We start from the raw sequence: 15956 nt of genomic DNA, 5'->3' as shown, positions 1-15956 counted from the left end.
AGCCAAGGAACCAACTAAATCAATACCCTTATTTTACAAAGGAGGTCAAATCACTTGCCTAGGGCCACAGGGTAAGTCTGTGATAGAAGTCTCCAAACTTAGTCTAGAGGGCTCTTTTCACTCCATCAGAATCTGAGCCTTCCATCCTATAATAATTCACATTCCATTCCAATCACATTGGACTCTCATGAGATATCTAGGTCACAGATTGATCTTCTTGGCTAAGCATCATCACTAAGCTGGCATAAAAAACCAACACAAAACAATCATACTAAAGCAGTTTGACCATTTACCACACCAGTCTAACCTTACAGCCTAAAACTTGGTAGTACTGACTTTACTTCAATCATTTCATGTCTTTTTTTAAATATAATTGATACCTTTTTTAGTCATCAAAATCACTATTCTTCTCCATCCTACTCCCAGAACCATTTTATATAACAATATTTTTTTTAAGCAACTGGGGTTAAGTGACTTTCCCAGAGTCACACAGCTAGTAAGTGTCAAGTGTTTGGTCTGAGGCCGGATTTGAACTCAGGTCCTCCTGACTTCAGGGCTGGTGCCATCTAGCTGCCCCTATAACAATATTTTTAAAGAAAAAGTATATCAAAAAAGTCGAAAATATGTGCAGCATATTACTTGTGGACCTCTCATCTCTGCAAAGGAGAAGCTCAGGGTCTCTTTTCATATCTCTTCCTGGGAGCCATGGCTGTTCTATATAATTCTGCAATATTCCCTTTGGATAATTTTGTGGTTGTTCTTTCCATTTACATTGTTGTAATCATTGTATGTGTGTATTTCATACATACACATATATGTGTGTGTGTATATATATATATATAGTATATGTATACATTATTTTCTTGTCTCTACTTGCCAAAGGGGCTACCTAATGCTCATTAATCTTAATCATGTCTCTCCAGTAAGTATTCAGTAAACTCCAGTGGCTCCCTATTGCCTTCAGGATCAAATATATGATCTTCTATTTGGCTTTTAAAGCTCTTCAAAACCTTGCTCCTTCCTACCTTTCTCAGGCCTCCTTAATATTAGTGCCTTCCCTCTGAGGCTATACCCCAATTTATCCTGTCTATAGCTTATTTATACATAGTTCTTTGTATGTTTTCACCTCCAATGAGCTATGAGATACTTAAAAGCAGCAATGGTTTTTTGCCTTTCTTTGTATCCTCAGTGCTTGGCACATAGTGGGCAGTTGACTAATGCTGGTTGACTTAACTTACCTAGAAGTCATACTTCAAGTCAAGTCAACAAAATGATGTACCTAGAGACAAGAAAACCTGAGTTCATATCTAATTTCAGAAACTTGCTAGCTGTGTGGCCCTGGCCAAGTCACTTAACATCTCTGTGCCTCCATTTCTTCATCTATAATAACATGGGGATGATAGTAACACCTAACTCCCAGGGCTTTTGTAAGGATAAAATATGTGTAAAGCACTCGGAATACCTTAAAGTACTATATAAATATTAGCTATTAAATATCTATGTGCCAAGCACTGTGCTAAGTTATAGTTGTGACCAACTATAGATGAATCGGCCACTGAAGTTCCAGAACTACCAGGTGAAAATAATTTTGGAGACTCTTTGTAGAGTCTTCTTTCTGCCTGAACTTGAGGACTGCTGAGGCATGAAACCTATGGAATTTCCACACTTAGGACATCAATAGAATGTAGGAAAAGGTAAAGGACATAGACTAGCTCAGGGACTCTTAAAATCTTTTGTGTCATGGACTCCTCTGCTCATCTGGCGAAGCCTACGGACCCCTTCTCAGAATCATGTTTTTACATGCATAAAATAAAATACATAGCCTTGCAAAGGAAGGCAATCACATTGAAATACAGGATTTCCAAAAGGCTTAGTTCAGTTTTAAGCTGCTGAAACTTAAAATTGCACTAAGATTTTTGGGACACACTATGGTTACCAAATTTTTTAAAAATAAGTTTACAGACCCCAGCTTAAGAACTCCTAGACTAAATGATCCCCAAGATCCAGTCTAGTTCTGATCTAAGTCGATATGCCTAAGAGTCATGAGGCCTCTGAGAAGTCTGTGGTGGAGACAGATAGGCAGGACAGCTGAACAGGGGCCTGGATAGCAAACCTTAGTGGAGAGATAGGAGAAGAAGACAGGTTTGCGGGAGTGAGAGAGGTAGCTCAGTAGCCAGGGTCTCAAAGGATGCAGGATGGAAGAGACAAGGAAAAAAGAAGACAAGATCAGCTCCAGGGTATAGGGCAAAGACTAGAGAAACTGTTGGGAAGGAAAACATCAAGGCATCAGAAAATGAGGCTATCAATTACACTAGAGTATCTCAAACCTCTATCATGCACCCTCTAATAGTACCTAGCCCCCACTCTGTAGCAGAGTGGCTTGATCAGCCACCCATCTTCCTCCACCCCATCATTTTACAGTACCACCACCCTTTAATATTATTCCCAGTTCTGCCTTCCAGATAGTGGCCTCTCATTATGGAAGCCCAAGGGGGAAAAAAAAACAACAACTTTATGATGAGTCTTATAAAGACAACCTAAAACAGCTGCCATATCCCACAGCACAAGCTGCTCAAAAATTATTGCAAATAGAAGGGTTGTTTCGTACTTTTGACAAATTTGTAAGCCCCAAATGGACCAAGCATGTTCACCGGAAAGTGAGTGCTGTATGAGAGCCAGGGGGGAGGAGAAGGAGGAGATATCCATTTCACTGTTCTGTGGGATTTCAGGATTGGTTAAGAACAGTCTGCTCCAACATGAGCCATGGACATCTGGCACTGGGTGATGCTTGTTAACACCCTCATGCCTCTCCCCCACTGCCTATGACTATACTAAGCAACTCCACACGCAGAGGGAAGAAGGGGCAGCAGATGGTGTTCTGTAAAGGACAGTCAGAGTGGAATAGGAGCTGACATTCCAATGAGAATGAAGTAGGTGAGTAAGCCAGCCAAGCGCCAGCTGCAGATGCAATAATAACAGCCTCATGGGCAAAAGGGTTTGAGATCCCCTTCTAATTCCTTAAGCTGGTTTGGGATTAGTGAGTGCTTTAGCTATAAAAAGATAGAATTTATGAAAGATGAGATTGATCTCCTTTGGACCTGGCATGGAAGTTCCTGGAAGAAGGAAAAGAAGGGCTGGGTTCCTTGAACATGGAATGAATGACAGAGGATACACCACTTCTCTACAAGCTATCCTGGTGCCTTGGAACTTAGTACCCCCTGATATTTCAGAATTTCCTTAAGACTCTGGTATCATTTTCATGAGTTGTTTCTTTTTATCAACTCTGTGAACCAGTTTGGCACAATCTCACCTGTATTGTAGCTGTAAGATGGCATCTATCTCAAAGGATTTGATCTTATTAGGAATGGGCAGAGAGTCAACCGCACACTTTTTGTAGGTATATCAGTTCTCATAGAGAGGCAGTTAAAGGAAAACGGATAAAATGCTGGTTTCAGAGTAAGGAAGACCTAGATTCAAGTCTTGTCTCTCCCAATTAAATCAATTAATCTTGGCATCCCTGCAATTCTTTAAGACTGAAGGTACACAGCAGTTATTGATCTCCATTGGCAGAAGGAATTTTCTCCTCTTCATGCCTTCTGCACTGTTGAAAGCACAGCTCTGGTTAAAAAGAAAAGGAAGTTTTTTAGCTAACAAGGATTTCTCTCAATGCCCTAATCTGTTCCCCATTGGCTTGAAAAGATGCATTTAAAAATAAGCCATTTTTTTCTCTTCTCATGGTATCATCAAACAAACTTCTCTTCAAGAGCTCATTCATGGTTTAACATTTGAAAACCACATATCACCTTTCTTTGGTACAATAATGTCACTTCTAAGCTGTCATGTTCCTTAACCTAAAAGCGGATATCCAATTAAATTTATTAAGAATTTATTAAGTGCCTATGATATGCTAACAATTGTGCCAATACTATACAAGCAAAGGCTTTGAATCTTTTCCCCGTGATTTTAAAAAAACCTTTTGCTTTAAATATAATTTAGGGAACATTTTTACAATAAATGCTTTGTAAGTGATTTTTAAGTGCCTCCACCTACTAATACCAAATAATATATTCCAACAAATCTGTGATTAGAATATGTGGTCATTCCCCCCAATGCACCATGTGCATGGTGCCACCCAACCATATCTGCCAGTGCTGTGCAATTCTTGTCTAAGACCTCCCATAAGTTTGCCATGGGTGATCCACCTAACATTTTGGATGCCTTCTTCAAACTCTCTTGATACTGTAAAGATACCTAAGGAGTATGAAGGGTGTCCATCAGTTATCCTTAGCTAGCCTTATCCTGACCTACTCAGTGCTTTACACATAATAGATACTTAATAAATTCTTTTCTTAAAAAAATTTAAATATTCCACCCAAGGCTGAGCTGACCTGAATAATGAGTGACTACAAACTCATTCACCCCACTAAACTAGCCAGGCTCAGGCCAAGCTTCATATCCCATCCACTTATTCACTAAGAAACTAGAACATCATGCCATCTGTCCATGTCTACTTGATCTCTTTCCCTTTCCCCCAACCCCTTCTACCTCTCACTGTGGGAACACAAATCAAATCAATGCTATCATTGCTTCATGACATTTGACTGCCTTATGGCTCCACCTGCCATTTCTATGACTCCCTAGAGCAAAACCTCCTCCCTGACCACCACTCCTCTATATGTGTTGCCTTCCTCTGTTAGAAATTAAGCTCCCAGAGAGCAGGAACTATCTCACTTTTGTAATTATATCTCCATGCCTAGCGTATAAGTAGGCACTTAATAAATGCCTTTTCATCCATTCATGTGGTTTGTTAATATATTGATCTTTTTCAATCACACCTGTCTTTGATGACATCTAGTACAGTGTAACACCTGTGCGATTTCTTGTTTGTAACATATGGCAGACAGGTCCCATCTACTATACATTCCCTTCAGATGATCTTCAACCTCAATTATTCAGAGATTGCTATGTTCCATGATTCAAAGGCCTTCAACCTCAAGGAAAGGATATTGATATTTTTAATTGGACTTTTGTTTTGGGGAGAGCCTTGAGGTCATTAAAAGAATGGTGCTATTTCTCAAAGGCAGTCTAGATCACTCCTACTCTCAGGTTCCATTTTGGAAAGTCTGTCCAGGATATAGACTGTAATGATTCAGCTCTCTAGGTGACAATAGACATTCTTGATCCCTTCAGTTTGTTATCTATGATTAGTTAGTCCTAACTCTTGAGTGGTTATCGATTATCACTGTGTAATGTTTTAGGGATTGATGCAATCAGTAACATCTAGAGGTTCACACCATCTGTAGGGAAATCCATTTCAAGTTGAAATCTGTACTCAGTCTCCTCCATTAGTCTGTACTCAATCTCCTCCATGGTGAACATGTGTGGTGAAAATACATCTCCCTTTTTTATGCCTTTTTTGATATAAATAATCAAAAGGTCATTGAACAAGGTTACCTTGGTAGTTATGTCTTTCAAGTAATTTTAATAATTATTTTATTTACTGTAACTTTAAAACAAAAATGACTATATGAAAGAAGAGTTTTTCATCTTTTTGATTTTCTCCTTCTGCTCTGTTTAAACCTCAGTACTGCCTGCATGGGCAGCAAGCTTTCTTTTTTGTTTTGTTTTTTTTCAAAGAAAGCCTTTAAGGTACATTTTGCTTTGACAAAACAATTTTTTTATGGTCAACAAACAATAAGCACAATGGGATTATATCTTTCAATCAGTTTTCTAGTGGTAAGATTATCCTCTTCTGTGAAATAACCCTTGTGAAGGACTGCCTTTAACCTTTGGGGGGGTGGTTTTTAGGGTTAGGGTTTTTTTTTCATTTGAAAACATCTATTTTCTCTCCCTCCTCGCACCACCTCCTCTTGAAAACAAAAAAGAAAACAAATCCCAAGTAATAAATATGCCTAGTCAAACAAAGAGCATTCCCACATTGGTCATGTCCAAAAGTCCAAAAAATACACATCTCATTCTGCATTCTGAGTCTATTACTTCTCTGTCAGAAGACAGGTGGCATCATTGGTCCTCTCAAATTGAGGTTGGTTATTGAATTGATCAGAATTCTTAGGTTGTTTAAAGTTGTTCATCTTTCAAATGTTGTTATTGTATAAATTGTTCTGGTTCTGCTAACTCATCATCAATTCATAAAATCTTCACAGATTTCTCTGAAATTACCTTTTTCATCATTTTATAGCAAAATAATATTCAATTACATTCATTTACCATAATTTGTTCAGCCATTCCCCAATGGATGGTCACCCTATTAGTTTCCAGTCCTTTGCCACCACTGCTATAAATATTTTTGTACATATGAGTCCTCTCCTCTTTCTTTGATCTCTTTCAGGCATAGTCTTAGTAATTGTATTGCTGGGTCAAGTGGTATGCAAAGTTCTGTAAAATTTTAACCATAATTACAAATTGCTTTCCCGAATGACTATACCAGTTCACAACTCTACCAACATTTCAGTTTAACTGAGTTCCTGTAGCCCCTCCAACATTTTTCTAGAAACTTTGCCAAAACTGTCATTAACTATTTCAACAAATTTTGACTCTGAAGGATTCTTTGAACCACTCAGTCAACTGGAAGAAGTGATTGTTTTGTTTTTTTCTTTGCCTATGTTTATCCCTCATTTTATTTTTCTAGTCATTAGCTAGCATTTCTAGGGTCATATTAATGATGATGATGATGATGATAAGAGTGGAAATAAATATATGATCTTGCTTTACCCCTGATCTTAATGAAAAAGACTCTAGTTCATCCACATTACATATGTTTGTTCCTGGAATCAGAAAGACCTGAATTTAAATCTGATCTCTAACACTTACTAGTGAACCTAGGCAAGTCACTTAACCTCTGTTTGCCTCAGTTTCCTCAAATGTAAGTGGGGATAGCTTATATTTTCTTCTTTTTTTCAATTTTTTGACTTTAATATTTCATGTTGTCTTATGGAGTCATTAACTTATGTTTAGTTCATTCTGATTTTTAAGGAATCTGCTGGTTTTGTATTTGTCCTCTACTGTATGGCATTCAATTCTTTCCTAATTCTTTCTTCTAGCACTCACATTTCAATTAGAATATCATTTTAATTTCTTTTTTAACCTCTTAGTTTATTTCTTCTGAGAATTCTCACTGAACTTGTGTCCAAGCTATATTTTTCTCTTTTTTTCTTTTATTTAGCTTTAAAAAAAATTTTTTTATGTTTTTCTTTAAGGCTTTATAAAGCCTTTGCATTTGCGTTTCTGGCATCCTCATCACTATAATATCTCTTTATGGTGGAAAGATTTTGTTTGTTTGTTTAATCATTCTTCCAGCCTTACTTCCTGAATGAGGACTTTATGTTAAAGCTAAGCTCTGCATATTTCTAGACAGGATATCTGAGACTTATTTGATCCAGTTTTGTATTCTCTATTGTTTTCTCTATGTATTTGGTGCTGTATTCTATGAGGATCACAGGGTCAGGTCAGGTCATGGATGAACCTAAAGTACTCTGATCTGGAACTATTACTCTCTAGTGTGAGCTTTGAAAGCTCCCAACCCTGGTTTAGGTTTGGGTAGCACAACCATAGGCTTGCTCCTGAGTAGATCTCTAGTAGACTGTTCTGCAGCTAATCTGCTGTTAGCAAGCTGGAGGCTCTGTGGGTCCACAAGGATAGAAGTTCAGGCTCTCCCTTGGTCAAACCTCCCTGCCCTGAATACTCAGATGCAAGGCTGGGCTTTGGGATGAATCTGAGACCCTGATCTGCAGAGGATCAGAGGAACACAGCTGATGCTTATTTCTGTTTCTACTCTTCGTCCAGTACACAGCCTTGAAGCCAGGAACGCTTGTTCTTATATAGCCATAGGTCACCCACTCCAAGGTATAGGCCCTACCTACATAACTATTACTTCCCAGGCTTTCTTGCTGAGTTATCCTCAATCTTCCTTTTCCTTACTATGGGTATCCCCTAATCAGGGTTATACTGGAGGAACCAACCTTTCACTTAAGTGATCATTTTTGGCAAGTCACCGATATGTATTTCGCCATCAGCTAAATGTATATGTTGTATATAATTACTTACTTACTAGCACAGAGGTTTGCTCTGCTAACAGCTTCTAGGTGACTTGGAGTCAGAAAGACCTGAATTTAAATCTGGCAGCTGGGTGAACCTAGGCAAGTGACTTAACCTCTCTGTTTGCCTCAGTTTCTTCAAATGTAAGTGGGGATAATAATTGCACTTACTTCCCATGGCTGTTGTGAATATCGAATGAGATAATAATTGGAAAGCACTTAGCATATGGTAGGTGCTTAATAAATGCATGTTTCCTTCCTCCTTCGTTTACCTTTATATCTGCTATGCTAGCAAATATGGGGTTAAATAAAACTTTTCAGAAGCTAGGAGAAAGAATGTTGCAAGCTTCAGCTTTATTTTTATGAAGTCATAGACTCATTTTTCACTTGTAAAATTACTTTTATTGATAGCTTTTGTTTTCACATCACAGTCATTTATGAAAATATTCCTTTCCTTCCTACCCCACCCCATCCTCATATTGAAAATCCTCCCTTGTAAAGAGATGGTTCCTTGTATATTGAACCCTCCCAAAGTAAACCAGTTCAGCAGCCAGTCCCAAAAAACATTTCATAGAACGGCCACATCTGATAACGTATACAACATGCTGTTCTAGTTGTCCCACTTCTATGCCTATATAGGGAACTTGATTGCATTATTTATTCTCCAGAAGTTAATAGGGACCAGGCTGAAATAAGTGGAGAATGAGAAGTGGCCAATAGGCAAGTGTCCCAGGACCAGGATAACAAAGGAAACTACCACTACCAACCCACCTGAAACTGGGCTGGTCATTTGCAGAGTTGCACCAATGAATACCATGATAGTATAATGAAGGCAAATAACAACAGAGCAAGCATAAGCCCTCCAATGCTGGAGGGATATTAAGGAAGGGGAACTAAAGGTTGCCGTCCATGAGCATCATGGAGATGGGAGAGGAGGGTGAAGCGTCTTTCTGAATATGGAGTCTTATTTTCCTAGGAGAAGTTGGCATTTAAGCTCTAATGTGTAGCAAGTTTATTCCCCAACATTGCTAGCTACAGCTATGCAGGTTCAATAAAACACTTGGAGAAACACAGGCTTCCTATTATACCACTCTTGCCTGGAAAAACACAAGAGAAGAGGCGTCAAGGATTATAGACTTTATTTTTGTCAAATTGTTGTAATATGTTATTTTGGTTAATGTATTTGAAGAAAACCTGACCTCACCTAGATATGTAGTTAAAAAGAGAAGAAATATTTTTATAAGCAAATAGCATCTTAATATTATTCAAAACAATATTTAAAATTTTTTAATGGGATATGTAGGTGGTACAGTAGATAGAGTACCAGGCCTGAAGTCAGGAAGACTCATCTTCCCGAGTTCAGATCTGGCCTCAGACACTTACTAGCTGTGTGACCCTAGCCAAGTCACTTAACCCTGCTTTCCTCAGTTTCCTTATCTGTCAAATGAGTCGGAGAAGAAAATGGAAAACTGCTCTAATATCTTTCACAAGAAAACCCCAAATGGGGTCACAAAGAGTTGGACATGACTGAAAAATGACTGAACACCAACAATTATTAAAAATAGTTTTGATCTCCTCCCTGAAAGCATTGTAGGAATCCCCAAGGGTCCGTGGACCACACTGTACCACACCACTTCTACTGTACCTAGAACAAAGGCACACAGGCAAGCCCCAATAGCATCAGTTTATTGCTAAGATTCTAATATCTAAGAACTGGAAAAGACCTTGGAGGCCCTCTTGCCCAACCCCTATATGAACCCCTGAGAATGCTGATTTGTTACAGCATGGAGTTGTTAAGGTGATACTTCTGAAGTATCTTTTTTTTTCAAATAGTGGAGATAGAAATTTTTAGGGGTCTGTGACAAAGTACCTGTTACTTTTCAAAATGATCTTTAGAAATGGAATAGTCCAGTACTTTCTTTCTGGAAGACTTAAAGCTTCAAGGTGCACAAACTGAAGATTCTGGTAACCAGGAAGTCAGAAGGTGGTATATGGACACTGAAGGAAACTTACTGATCAATCAGTTATTGATGTTTATCAAAAATCCACTGTGTCCTACTGAAGTCAAAAAGAAGGGGGGAAGAACATTATTATATCAAGAACATATAATTTTTTAGATTTCTTAGAAATTATATTTCTAAGATTATATAATTTACACACATGTAATTTATATATATAGTAATTATATATATATATTATATAATTTCTTAGATTTCTTAGAAATTGTATTTCTAAGATTATATAATTTATATACATGTAATTTATATATATAGTAATTATAGATATATATATATATATTATATAATTTCTTAGATTTCTTAGAAATTGTATTTCTTATAATTTCTTGATATAATTTCGAGAAAGAAATTATATCAAGCCCAGAAATTACCCACAGGTTAAGGTCAGTGGGCTGAGTACAGATTAGAACCAACACATCCAAGAGCTCTCCTTTAATTAAACCATTAAAATCCATTGATTTCCTATTAGATCCAGATAAGATCTTGCCAGGAAATGCCTGCAAAAATGGGAGATCAAACTTTTCATTGAAAAAAAAAATCTTCCCATCAAATATTTCTGGTTCAAAACATTTGTTGTATAGTTGTCTCAGTCGTGTCTGACTCTTCGTGAGCCCATTTGGGGTTTTCTTGGCAAAGATACGGGAGTGGCTTGCCATTTCCTTCTCCAGGTCTGACATACCGGAAACCATACATTATGATCCCAATAGATCAACAGCAAAAGGATAAGAACAAGCAATACTAAGAGGCAGAATCGCAACATATTAAAAATCACATGAAAAATGGCTCCAAATTACCAGTAAGAGAAATGCAAGTCAAAGCAACTCTGAAATTTCACCTCACACCTAGCTAATTGGCAAAGATGACAAAAGATAGGAAGTCAGTGTTAGAAGAGGTGTGAAGGACCTGAACACTAATGCAGATGGTAGAGCTATGAATTGATCCAATCAATTTGGAAGGAAATTTGGAATTACAGACATGCCTCATTTTATTGCACTTGGCTTTATTGCCCTTCACAGGTACTGCATTTTTTACAAATTGGAGGTTCACGGCAACTCTGTATCAAGCAAGTCTATAGCGGCCATTTTCCCAACAGCATGTGCTCACGTTATGTCGCTTTGTCACATTTTGGTAATTCTTGTAATATTTCCAACTTTATCATTATTATTATGTCTATTAAAATGATCTGTGATCGGTGATCTTTGATACTACTATTGTAATTGTTTAGACGAGCCACGAACTACACCCATACCAGACAGCAAACTTAATCTATAAATGTTGTATGCGTTCTGACTGCTCCACAAACCTGTTGTTCCCCCTCCTTCTCCCTCTCCTTGAGCCTCCCTATTCCCTGAGACACAGCAATATTACAATTAGGCCAAATAATAACTCTACAATGGCCTCTAAGTGTTCAAGTGAAAGGAAGAATCAAGCAGCAAACTTCATCGTTGTCTTATTTTGAGAAATCACCACAACCTCCTCAACCTTCAGCAACCACCATACTGCTCAGTTAGCAGCCAACAACACAGAGGCAAGACCCTCCACCAGCAAAAAGATTACGACTCACTGAAGGCTCAGGTGATGATTAGAATTTTTTAGCAATAAAGTATTTTTAATTAAGATATACACATTGGTTTTTTAGACATAATATATTGTACACATAATAGACAATAGCATAGTGTAAACATAACTTTTATATGTACTCACTTTTATATGTGACTCACTTTATTGCAACATTTGCTTCATTGCAGTGGTCTGGAACCAAACCCACAATAACTCCAAGGTAAGCCTGTGTATTAAAAAGAAAAAAAACTAACTAAAATGTCCACACCTTTTGACCCAGAGATCCCAAAGGGAAGTAAATAATCCAAGTAGGTCAAAGACCAGAAGAAAAGTTCTGGTTTCACCAAAATTTTCATAGTAGCACTTTTTGTGGCAGCAAAGGATTGTACACAGTGTCCATTGATTGAGGAATGGCTAGACAAATTGTGGTACATAAATACAGGATATTCTAGGCTTAAAACTGCACTAAAACCTTTGGAACACTCTGTATAATGAAATACTACCACACTAAAAATGAATACAAATAATTTAGAGAGGCATTAGCAGACTTATATGAATTGATGCAGAATGAAATAAACATGCCCAAGAAAACAAAACAATGACTATAGCAATGCAAATAGAAAAACAAAAATCTGAAGTTTTTATAATTATAGTGACCAAGTTTGGCACTAGAGAAGAGTTGGGAAAATAGCCTTCCCTTCCCTCTCAAGAGGACAGACATGTTTGATCTGTTGGTTGGTTTTGTTGAATTGTTTTCTTTTTCCTTCTTTCTTTTCAAATCTTTGTTACAAAGGATGGCTAGTTGGTGGGATACATTCAGAAATAAAGGTCATGTAATAACAAGAGATATCAATAAAAATAAGATAAAATAAAATAATAAGGGAAGGCATGCCACAGACTCGTGAGCCTTTGGCTTCATTCCCAAAGTAGTCGCAGAATCAGAGGGTAAGTGACTTGTCAAAGGTCACAGCTGGTAGGGGTAGGATCAGAGCTAGAACCTTTGTGATATTCTCCCAATCCAATGTTCACCTTTTCAGGTAATATTTCCATGAATCTTGTACCCTCCTGACTACTTTATAGTGTCCTGATAGGTCACTTTCTGCAGAATTTCTCAGTTCAAAGAAGACTTTGCTAATTCTACCTTGCTTTTTTCTCTCTTTCCCACAATTTTTAGTAGCATAAAAGAAAAAGAGGAGGAAAACTTCCAATTTTTATGCTTAGCTGCCCAGATTTTAAAAGCATTATATCCCCTTTCAAAAAGAAAAAAAAAACACATTTATGTTCATGCAAGTGGGTGAGGTTTTGGAAAACAAATCCAGATGCTTTAGTTCTTATGCTAAGCACATCATTCTAATGGGCCTGATCCCAGATGGCTAGGAAATACTGTTTAATAGAAAAATTAGTGTGTGGTTTAACACAACTATATAAGCATCTCATCAAGTTAAAACAAGATGTGGACAATATTACTAGGGCTTTACAAATTTTAATTAACCAAAGAATCATGTAAATTTGACAATTAATGAACTCAATGTGGTGAGATGGCAAATACACACACACACACACACACACACACACACACACACACATATACTTTTCTTTCATTTGAATGTGAAAAAGGAAAAAGAAAAAAGAGCCAGAGAATCATTTATAAATATCACATGTATAAAGTAGAAAACATGATGCAGATGTACTAAGGATTCCATTACCCCCCTCTAATGCAAATAAGAGTCACTGAAACCTTGATCTCACATCATCAAGAAATTCCAAAAAAGCAACCAGCAAGTAAAACATATCTTTTGAAAGCTGATGGAAACAGCCCTGAGCCTAAAATATCTCAGAACTCTCAAATACGCCATTAATTAGCCTGTTAGAACACTTAGCTTTGGAAGACTCATATCATTGCTTTAGTTCTATTTGGGTTACTAAACATCTCCTTGGTGTAACATTCCCCAAATGCTTGCTTAATGCAATCATAAGATTTATTCTTCTCCCATTGACCCTAGACCTAATGACTGGATTGGCAAATGAAGAAAATTCTCCATGGCCCCAGAGTAGTTCATCATCCTGAACCCCTTCTATTCTCAATTCAATATAATTCAACCAGAATTTATTGAGTGCTTACTGTGTGGAAGGTACTATACTGGGCGCTGCTCAAAACCATATGTGCAGTAGAAACCATTACAGTGCTCACAATCTCAATGCAAGAAGGAGAAAGAAGGAGTACATAGGAGGCAGAAGAATGGGACGGGTAGGGCAGGAAGAGAGCATCCCTTGAAACAGGTGAGATGGCATACCTTTTAACGGTAAGGGAAAGAAAAAAGAGAAAGAAAGAAAGAAAGAAAGAAAGAAAGAAAGAAAGAAAGAAAGAAAGAAAGAAGAAAGAAAGAAAGAAAGAAAGAAGAAAGAAAGAAGAAAGAAAGAAGGAAAGAAGAAGGAAAGAGAGAGAGAGAAAGAGAGAGAGAAGAGAGAGAGAAGAAGAGAGAGAGAAAGAAGAGAGAAAGAAAAGAGAGAAAGAGAGAAAGAAAAGAGAAAGAGAAAGAAGAGAAAGAAAGAGAGAAAGAAAGAAAGAAAGAAAGAAGAAGAAAGAAGAAAGAAAAGAAAAAAGAGAGAAGAAAGAAGGAGAGAGAGGGAAAAAGAGAGAAGAAAGAAGGAAGGAAGGAGAAGGAAAGAAAGAAAGAAAGAAAGAAAGAAAGAAAGAAAGAAAGAAAGAAAGAAAGAGAGAAAGAAAGAAAGAAAGAGAGAGAGAGGGAAAAAGAGAGAAAGAAAGGAAGGAAAGGAAGGAAAGAAAGAAAGAAAGAAAGAAAGAAAGAAAGAAAGAAAGAAAGAAAGAAAGAAAGAAAGAGTGAGAGAAAGGAAGGAAAGAGTGAGAGAAAGGAAGGAAAGAGTGAGAGAAAGGAAGGAAAGAGAGATGGAAGGAGGGAGGGAGGAAGTGAAGGAAGGAAGGAAGACTTTCCAGTTCTTTAAAACCTCAAACTTATATCTTAGGCTTGGGATCTTAAGTTTGCTTGGGGTAACACGGCCTCCTAAGGTTCAACTGTGCTTAATACCTATGTACCTATACTACCCATCTTTACTTATGATTAGAGAATAAATCATTTAACAATGAGCCTTCATCTAATACCAAGGGAGTATCTCACAGTCACATAACTCATTGTACTCTATCAGGTGCCTAGGTCTCTCCACTTTCTTTCCTACCCAACTCCAGTATGTTAAGTGTCTCTCAAACATTTAATCTTATTTTCATATTTATTTCATCTACATATTCCAATCTCTGACTTTGGACAAATGTATTTAGAAAACAAGTCCAATCCTATTGAAGGAAGCAAGTATTTTTTTTATGCCAGGCCCTGAGCTAGAGGCTAGAGATACAAAGACCACAGTGAAGCAGTCTTGTCCTCAAGGAGTTTACATTATATTAGTAAAGAGAACATATACATAAAATTATATACAAAGTGAAAACAGGGTAATGTAGGGAGGGGGGATAGTGAAGGGTAGCATCTGGGAAAATCAGGAAAGGTGTCATGTAGAAAGGTGGGCTGAATTTTGAAAGAAGCAAGGTATTCTAAGAGACAGAGTTCAGGAGGAAGCATACTCCATGCATGGAGGGACAGCCAGTACAAAGGCACAGAGATAGAGATGGAGGGTTGTGTGTGAGGAACAATAAGAAGGTCAGTCGGGCTTAGTCAATTCTGAAGAAAAGTCTATTCAGAAGAAAAGGCCAACATGGAAAGAGAAAGATAAAAGAGAACAATGTCAGGAGAGATTTCAAGAAAAGACATGCTATAATGAGAGAGCTTTAAGAACGAGGGAACAAATTCAACCCCCTCTTCTAATCTATCAACAGGTGATGGGAGAGTCCCCCACCGAGATTCCCCATTTCCATTAACTGCACTGCTAAACCTAAGCACAGTAGGAAAGGCTCCAAGAAGGGCCTGTTGCCAAAGGGGTGTTATGCTTTGAATTTTGTCTTTTCAACTACTAGATAACAGCTACATTAATGGAGGAATTCACCAGTCTTAATCACATTTATCCCCCCCACAGAATGGAATGAATGTCTTCTTTCCAAGAGAGATGGGGATCCTTCCAATCTCCCCAAATCCTCAGATCATGCTTTACTGATTTACTCCCAGTTCCAGAATAGGGAACCTGCCAAATGAAAGAGGCCACTGAGAAGAAATGAGAATTTCTATCATTGTCAAACTCCCACCTCACCCCATCAGTGGAGTTTAATCCCCTCTTGTTACACAAGGAAAGGCCTTATGTTGAAGTGTTTAAAGACCAACTGTCAATTAAGAGAGATTCCTCAGGTCATTTTGAAGTGTTT

General features: G+C 37.6%; 1 pseudogene across 1 annotated transcript in view; it reads right to left on the bottom strand.

The window, feature by feature from the left end:
- The window catches only part of LOC110215695 (large ribosomal subunit protein eL22 pseudogene), a 50708-nt pseudogene that overhangs the window by 21889 nt on the left and 12863 nt on the right, over nucleotides 1-15956 (bottom strand). Inside the window, exon 3 of the transcript XR_013486141.1 lies at nucleotides 11777-11858. The product of XR_013486141.1 is annotated as a large ribosomal subunit protein eL22 pseudogene (transcript). The remainder of the gene's footprint in view (nucleotides 1-11776; nucleotides 11859-15956) is intronic.

This window comes from Phascolarctos cinereus, unplaced genomic scaffold (assembly GCF_003287225.1).
Source record: "Phascolarctos cinereus isolate Bilbo 61053 unplaced genomic scaffold, phaCin_HiC Scaffold_4;HRSCAF=312, whole genome shotgun sequence".
NCBI lineage: Eukaryota > Metazoa > Chordata > Mammalia > Diprotodontia > Phascolarctidae > Phascolarctos > Phascolarctos cinereus.
This window is presented reverse-complemented; position numbering and strand designations above follow the sequence as displayed.